The sequence below is a fragment of the Lacerta agilis genome, chromosome 8, assembly GCF_009819535.1.
Source record: "Lacerta agilis isolate rLacAgi1 chromosome 8, rLacAgi1.pri, whole genome shotgun sequence".
In the NCBI taxonomy this organism is placed as follows: domain Eukaryota; kingdom Metazoa; phylum Chordata; class Lepidosauria; order Squamata; family Lacertidae; genus Lacerta; species Lacerta agilis.
In genome coordinates this window covers 81,798,351-81,806,581 of record NC_046319.1, presented here as the reverse complement: position 1 = coordinate 81,806,581, position 8,231 = coordinate 81,798,351, and positions in this window count along the sequence as shown.

The window sequence follows — 8,231 nt, the reverse complement described above, 5'->3', positions numbered from 1 at the left end:
CTGAATGACTGAACAACAACAACAACAACAACTATTTCAGACACGTGGCTTATATACTTGTGTATGTGTTTGCATTGTACATTTATGAACATTTATTTTATATATATAAGAATTCTTATAACACCTGCAAGCAGGGTCTAAGCACCAGAACGCTCTCCCAACCTGAGGTTTTCAGCAAATGGCATTCGGGAGCATTGCTGCCTCTGAGTGTGGAGACAGTTGCCTACCCACCCTGGCTAGCAGGCATCAAAAGCCCTCCCCCCCTCCGTGAATTTGTCCAATCCTCTTTGAAAGCATTCCAACTTGGTGGCCATCGCTGCCTCCTGTGGCAGGGAGTTCCATAGCTCAACTATACACTGTGTGAAGAAATCCTTTCTTTTGTCTGTCCCGAATCTTCTAACAATGCAGGAATCACAAGTGAAGAATCCATCACAGGGGACCACCCAAACTCTGTTGAAAAGCCTTAGGGGTCCATCTGTTAGGGCGCCAACAAGTTGGCATGCTGAAGTGCAGCAGTCAGTCAGATAAGCCGAGGTCGAACAGTCCGAGTCAGAAGCCAGCTGAAGTCAGGTATCAGCATAGGGTCAGGAGAAGCCGAAGTCAGGAACAAGCCAGGAGTCGGGAACAAGCCAGGAGTCGGGAACACAGGAACAGAACAAGCCAGAGCAACCACACACTCAGCACAGCAGCTGCAGGTGCTAGCGAAGGGAGCAGCCAGCCTTTCTTAAGTAGCCGGCTTGTAACCACGTCTCTTACGAGTTGCAGCTGCCTCCAATTGTTCCCTGCGGCTCTCAGCTCTATGCTCTACAGCTGAGAAGGGAGGAGGGGAGGGGCCCTGCCTGTTTCTCTCCTCACAAGGGCCTGATTCTGGCTCGACTTCCTCCTCCTCCTGTTCTGGTCTTTCCCCCTCTCCATCTGACTCTTCCTCTTCCGAGGAGTGCCGCCACCAGTCTTCTCCAGGTATGAACTTCTCCATTTCCCCAGGTTCTTCCGTGGGTGCAGCCTCGCCGGGGGGGGGGGCTTGCCACCACTCCTCCTCATCTGGCTCAACCCTGACACCACCATCCCCTAAAGAAATCCGTTCCACTGCTGAACGGTTCTAACCTTCAGAAATTCCTTCATAACGCTTAGTAGGAATCTCCTTCAATCCGAACATAGGGATGGAAAGATTCGGCGTGGCTGTTAAAAATTATCGGACTTAACTGAGATGGAGAAATCGACGTGTTTAATTGCATACAAGTCATTGTCAACATTTGCTAAAGATTGGAGACTCCTTGTAGACATGTCTGGGATGGAGGGCTGGAGATAATATTGGTTTATAGAAATAGGAATTAAGGCTGACATATTTTGAAGAGCAAAGGAGAGGATGCTGTGGCGGCCATTCAAAGCAAATGAATTCAATTTGTTTTCAACCCCGCCCCCCCCCCCCGCCCCGAAAGAGGACATGCCCTGGAAAAAGAGGGCACATGGCAATTCTAATTGGTGTTATCTCAGAATGCATGTGTTGGACAATTTTCTACATACAGCTGACAGACTAAGAATTAGAAATTCTCTCTCTTTTCGTTCCCTCTTTCTTTTCTTTCTTTTCTTCTGGTTTGTGTTTTTATTCAGGTTAGTTTTTTATATTATCCTTGATGAAACGATATCCGATATTGACCTTTGTGTTCTTTCCCCCAAAACTTTAACAAAATCTATTTAAAATAAAGAAAGAAATCTGAACACAGGGAGCCAAGTCAGGCGCGTAGCCCATCCAAGCTTAATAATGTCCACACGGACTGGCAGCATCGAAGGAAGGAAGGAAGGAAGGAAGGAAGGAAGGAAGGAAGGAAGGAAGGAAGGAAGGAAGGAAGAAAGAAAGAAAGAAAGAAAGAAAGAAAGACAAGGAGAATCTGAAAAACCTTTCTTTCTTTCTTTCTTTCTTTCTTTCTTTCTTTCTCTCTCTCTCTCTCTCTCTCTCTCTCTCTCTCTCTCTCTCTCTCTCTGGCAGCTGCTCAGTCAATCTCTACCCTGTTTGCCAATTGAAGCCCAGAGCTTACCTTTTCTCTCCCCCCCCCCCCCCGCCGCCCCACAACAACACGAAAATAAGATATGTCAAGAGAGATGACCTGGATTGCTAATTACAGCCTGGAGGCTAGGATACGATGCTAATTGGCGCAGCTCCTACAGGCAAACAAAGCCCTCCTTCATCAGCGCCTGCTTCGCGGGCAGCATCTCTCGGTTTCCAAATCAGAGCTGCCATGCCGTGTTCTCTCTCTCTCTCTCTCTCTCTCTCTCTCTCTCTCTCTCTCTCTCCCTGCCTACCCAACTACAAACACTTTATATGGGCTGTGGCACAGTTTGAGTGGCGGTGCAGGGTTCCCCTTTTTGCTTTTGGAGTGCGTTCTGGTTGCTAGGCAACATCGCCTCCTGCTCCTTGGGTACCACTGGGCTGGGCCCGCAAGGATGCCAGAAAAGGACCGAGCCACCTTCCAGGGATGCTTTGGCTGTGATTCGGGCATCACAGGGGGTTGGACTAGATGACCCTCGGGGATCCCTTTTCAACATTGCAGCTCCCCGTTTCTACGGCGGGGTCGCCCTCAAAAGCTGGATTCCTTTCTGCTGCTTGGATGATGGGCTTGAGGGCACCCTGATCAAGTTTGCAGATGACACCAAATTGGGAGGGGTGGCTAATACCCCAGAGGACAGGATCACACTTCAAAATGACCTTAACAGATTAGACAACTGGGCCAAACCAAACAAGGTGAATTTTAACAGGGAGAAATGTAAAGTACTACACTTGGGCAAAAAAAATGAAAGACACAAATACAGGATGGGTGACACCTGGCTTGAGAGCAGTACATGTGAAAAGGACCTAGGAGTCTTGGTAGACCACAAACTTGACATGAGTCAACAGTGTGATGCAGCAGCTAAAAAAGCCAATGCAATTCTGGGCTGCATCAATAGGAGTATAGCATCTAGATCAAGGGAGGTAATAGTACCACTGTATTCCGCTCTGGTCAGACCTCACCTGGAATACTGTGTCCAGTTCTGGGCACCACAGTTCAAGAAGGATACTGACAAGCTGGAACGTGTCCAGAGGAGGGCAACCAAAATGGTCCAAGGCCTGGAAACGATGCCTTAGGAGGAACGGCTTAGGGAGCTGGGTATGTTTAGCCTGGAGAAGAGAAGGTTAAGGGGGGATATGATAGCCATGTTCAAATATATAAAAGGATGTCCTATAGAGGAGGGAGAAAGGTTGTTTTCTGCTGCTCCAGAGAAGCAGACATGGGGCAATGGATTCAAACTACAAGGAAGAAGATTTCACCTAAACATTAGGAAGAACTTCCTGACAGTAAGAGCTGTTGGACAGTGGGATTTGCTGCCAAGGAGTGTGGTGGAGTCTCCTTCTTTGGAGGTCTTGAAGTGGAGGCTTGACAGCCATCTGTCAGGAATGCTTTGATGGTGTTTCCTGCTTGGCAGGGGGTTGGACTGGATGGCCCTTGGGGTCTCTTCCCACTCTATGATTCTAGGATTCTCTGCTCTGCAACAACCTGGGATGCACAAGGATGCAAGCCTGGGCAGGAAACTAAAAGCAGGGGTGGGGACCCAGGTGTCTGGAATAGTTTTTGAGTTTCGGTGGCTGTTTCTCAGAGATTGTTTAGCTGTGGTTCCTGCATTGCAGCGGGGTCGGGCTAGATGACCCCTGGGGGTCCCTTCCAACTCCAGGATTCCGTGAAAGCCACTCTACATATGCACAGCAGGCAGAAGTGATGTCACGAGGACAAATTTGGGAATGGCACAGTTGCAGACTCCTTCCCAGAAGCCGGTGCTTACCAGGAACCAGAGGAAATCATCAAACCCCCCCCACCATCACCAGGCAGATCCTCCTGATCTTGTCTCATTCTCCCTCCCTGAGTCACTCTTTGCAGGGCCTAGAGGGGATTAGCTAATGCTGGGGGGGGGGGGTGTTGTTGGCAGAGACCGACTGGGACTCATCAGTAGATGCCTTCTAATGAATCAGACCATCTAAATGAGTATTAGCTGCAAAGCAGCTAGCAGCTCCGCCACCACAAACACCAAGTTATAGGCAGAAGAGGAATAAATAAATTTTTAAAAATTGTCCAGTAGCACCTTAGAGACCAACTAAGTTTGTTCTGGGTATAAGGTTTCGTGTGCATGTGGTGGACAATTTTTTAAAATTTAATTAATTTATTTCGACTGAGTCAGACCAACACAGCTACCTACCCGAAGGCAGAAGAGGAGTCTTTCATAGCACTACCTGGAAATGTTGCCAGAGGTTGTGGCTGGGGACCTTAAGAACATGGGAAGAGCCCAGATGCTGGATCACACCAATGGCTCACCTAGTCCAGCATCTTCTTCTCACACCGGTCCAATGCCCCTAAGAACCTAGGAATCTAGATAGACTGCCTCTGGACCTGGAGGTCCCACAAGAAGAGCCTTGCTTCTGTCTGCCTCCTGTGGCAGCGAGTTCCACAGTTTAACTCTGCACTGTGTGAAGAAGGATTTCCTTGGGTGACCACGAGTTCTAGTGTTATGAGAGAGGGAAGGAAACTTCTCTCTGGTCCTGGCTGCCCAACAGTCTCCGGCCACCGTGGCCCATGGTCTGGGGTGATGGGGGCTGGAGCCCCACAGGAAACTCCCCCTACTTCTGAGAAGTTGACCGTAGGCATAGCCTGTGGGAATGTTTGGGGATGCAGAAGAGGATATATTGTTTAACAAGTTAACAAGTCCCAGAACTTAGCAGAGTTGGAAGAGACCACCAGGGTCATCCAGTCCAACCCCCTGCCAAGCAGGAAACACCATCAAAGCATTCCTGACAGATGGCTGTCAAGCCTCCGCTTAAAGACCTCCAAAGAAGGAGACTCCACCACACTCCTTGGCAGCAAATTCCACTGTCCAACAGCTCTTACTGTCAGGAAGTTCTTCCTCATGTTTAGGTGGAATCTTCTTTCTTGTAGTTTGAATCCATTGCCCCGTTTCTGCTTCTCTGGAGCAGCAGAAAACAACCTTTCTCCCTCCTCTATATGACATCCTTTGATATATTTGAGCATAGCTATCATATCCCCCCTTAAGCTTCTCTTCTCCAGGCTACAGGTGGGTAGCCGTGTTGGTCTGCCATAGTCAAAACAAAATCAAAAATTCTTTCCAGTAGCACCTTAGAGACCAACTGAGTTTGTTCCTGGTATGAGCTTTCGTGTGCATGCACACTTCTCCAGGCTAAACATACCCAGCTCCCTAAGCCGTTCCTCATAAGGCATCGTTTCCAGGCCTTGGACCATTTTGGTTGCCCTCCACTGGACACGTTCCAGCTTGTCAGTATCCTTCTTGAACTGTGGTGCCCAGAACTGGACACAGTATTCCAGGTGAGGTCTGACCAGAGCGGAATACAGTGGTACTATTACTTCCCTTGATCTAGATGCTATACTCCTATTGATGCAGCCCAGAATTGCATTGGCTTTTTTAGCTGCTGCATCCCACTGTTGACTCATGTCAAGTTGATGGTCTACCAAGACTCCTAGATCCTTTTCACATGTACTGCTCTCAAGCCAGGTGTCACCCATCCTGTATTTGTGCCTTTCATATTTTTTTTGCCCAAGTGTAGTACTTTACATTTCTCCCTGTTAAAATTCATCTTGTTTGCTCTGGCCCAGTTCTCTAATCTGTTAAGGTCATTTTGAAGTGTGATCCTGTCCTCTGGGGTATTAGCCACCCCTCCCAATTTGGTGTCATCTGCAAACTTGATCAGGATGTCCTCAAGCCCATCATCCAAGTCATTGATGAAGATGTTGAATAAGACTGGGCCCAAGACAGAACCCTGTGGCACCCCACTAGTCACATCTCTCCAGGATGAAGAGGAGCCATTGATGAGCACCCTTTGGGTTTGGTCAGTCAGCCAGTTACAAATCCACTGAATGGTATTTATTAACTTGATTTGGGGGGGGGGTAGCTGCACCCCTGCACCCATGAAGTTGACCTCTTTATTCTCCCTCAACTTTGAACAGCAGCCTGGCCTAGGGTTCAAGTCCCCCTGCAGAAATGTGCATGCACACGAAAGCTCATACCAAGAACAAACTCAGTTGGTCTCTAAGGTGCTACTGGAAAGAATTTTCTATTTTGCAGAAGCTATGCTTGATTCCTAGGTTCCTGAATGATTGCCTTGCAAACTGCTTTTCTACAACCTGGCCTGAATCAAAGGAGAGGAGGCTGAGATCTGGCAGAAGTAATTCCTTGGCAGTGCAGTTTGGTGATAGGCAATCCCCGAGCAAGAAATAAATTTAAGAGGGAGGAATGCTTTGCATATGTTAAGGGGAAGGGAAGTTGGGCACTTCAGAAAAAATGATTACCTTGATCTGGGGGGGGGTGTCTCTCCCCCTTTTCCTCCTGGTGCTTGGCTGATCAGTGGGGGGAAGAGACAGGTGTGATTTCTGCATTGCAGAGGGTTGGACTAGATGACCCTATGATTCTGTGGTATGTGGTGGGTCTTGGAAGGTTAGGCAATGGGACAGGAGTGCAGGTTGCACACCTTTGAACAAGGAATCGGGAGAAAAGAGCTTGTTCCATGGACTGGAGAAGGTACAAAATTCAGTCGAACCTAGCTGCTTCAACCATTCCTCATAGGGCTAGCCCCTTCAACCTCATAAACACAGCTCCTTCAACCATTCCTCATAGGGCTTTGTTTCCAGTCCATTGATCATCTTAGTTGCCCTCCTCTGAACACGTTCTAGCTTGTTAACATTCTTCTTAAATTGCGGTTCCCAAAATTGGACACAGTATTTCAGATGGGTTCTGGCCACGGCAGAAAGGGGGGGGACTATGACTTCCCTTGATCGGGACACTAGCCTGGAATAGCGTTAGTTAGTTAGTTAGTTAGTTAGTTAGTTAGTTAGTTAGTTAGTTAGTTAGTTACAGTAACAGGTGGGTAGCCGTGTTGGTCTGCCATAGTCAAAACAAAATAAAATAAAAAATTCTTTCCAGTAGCACCTTAGAGACCAACTAAGTTTGTTCTTGGTATGAGCTTTCGTGTGCATGCACACTTCTTCAGATACAGTAGTTAGTTAGTTAGGTAACAGTAGTTAGTTGGTTAGTTAGTTAGGTTAGTTGGGTTTTTTTGCTGCTGCATCACACTCTCCACTCATGTTCAGTTTGTGGTCCACTAAGACCCCCAGAAGTCGTAAACCATGTGGGGAGATATTTATTATATTTTTCTTCTTCTTCTTCTTCTTCTTCTTCTTCTTCTTATTATTATTATTATTTTATTTTTTCATTATTATTATTATTATTATTATTATTATTATTATTTCCTTCTTCTTCTTCTTATCATTTTTATTTATACTTTTATTATTATTTATTGCTTCACTATTTGGGTAGTGTTTAATAAGCGATACAGTAAGAAGTTACAGTGTAAAGCAAGACACGGATTAATATATTTGTATTGTAAATAACTTTATTATTACTGTAAGGTACGCTCGTTGTTTTTTCTTTTCTTTTCTTCTTTTTCTTTGTCCACGCTTGTTGCTTGTTGTATTTGAGATGCTGGAACTTTGTATGTGGAAACTTTAAAATAAGCAAATAAAAATAATTAAAAAAAAAAAGACCCCCAGATCCCTTTCACATGTACTGGCTAGCAAGGCAGGTGTCCCCCATCTGGTTTGTGCACCCCCCATTTGTGCATCTGGTTCTTCCTGACTAAGTGCGGAACCTGACATTTGTCCCTACTGAAATTCATTTTGTTTGCTTGTGCCCCGTTCTCCCATGTGTTAGTGTGGTTGTGAATCCCGATTCTGTCTTCTTCTGTGGCATTAGCTAAGCCTTCCCAGTTTTGTGTCACCTGCAAATTTGATGAGCGTCCCCTCGATTCTTTCATCCAAGTCATTTATAAAGATGCTGAACAACAACGGACCCAGGACAGAACCTTGCAACACCCAACTGGTCACTTTCCCCTGGGGATGAGAGGGAGCCATTAGTGAGCACTCTTTGGATTCAGTCAGTCAATAAGTGACAAATCCACTTAATAGGTACCTTGTCCTGACCCACTGGTTGAAGACCTATGCTGTATAGCAGGAGTTCCTAAACGTTTGGGGGCCAATCCCCCTTCAGCTCCACAAATTGATGATGATGGTGTATATATATAATTCATATACCACCTAACAACAACAACAAACAACAACAATTTATTATTTATACCCCGCCCATGTGGCTGGGTTTCCCCAGCCACTCTGGGCGGCTTCCAA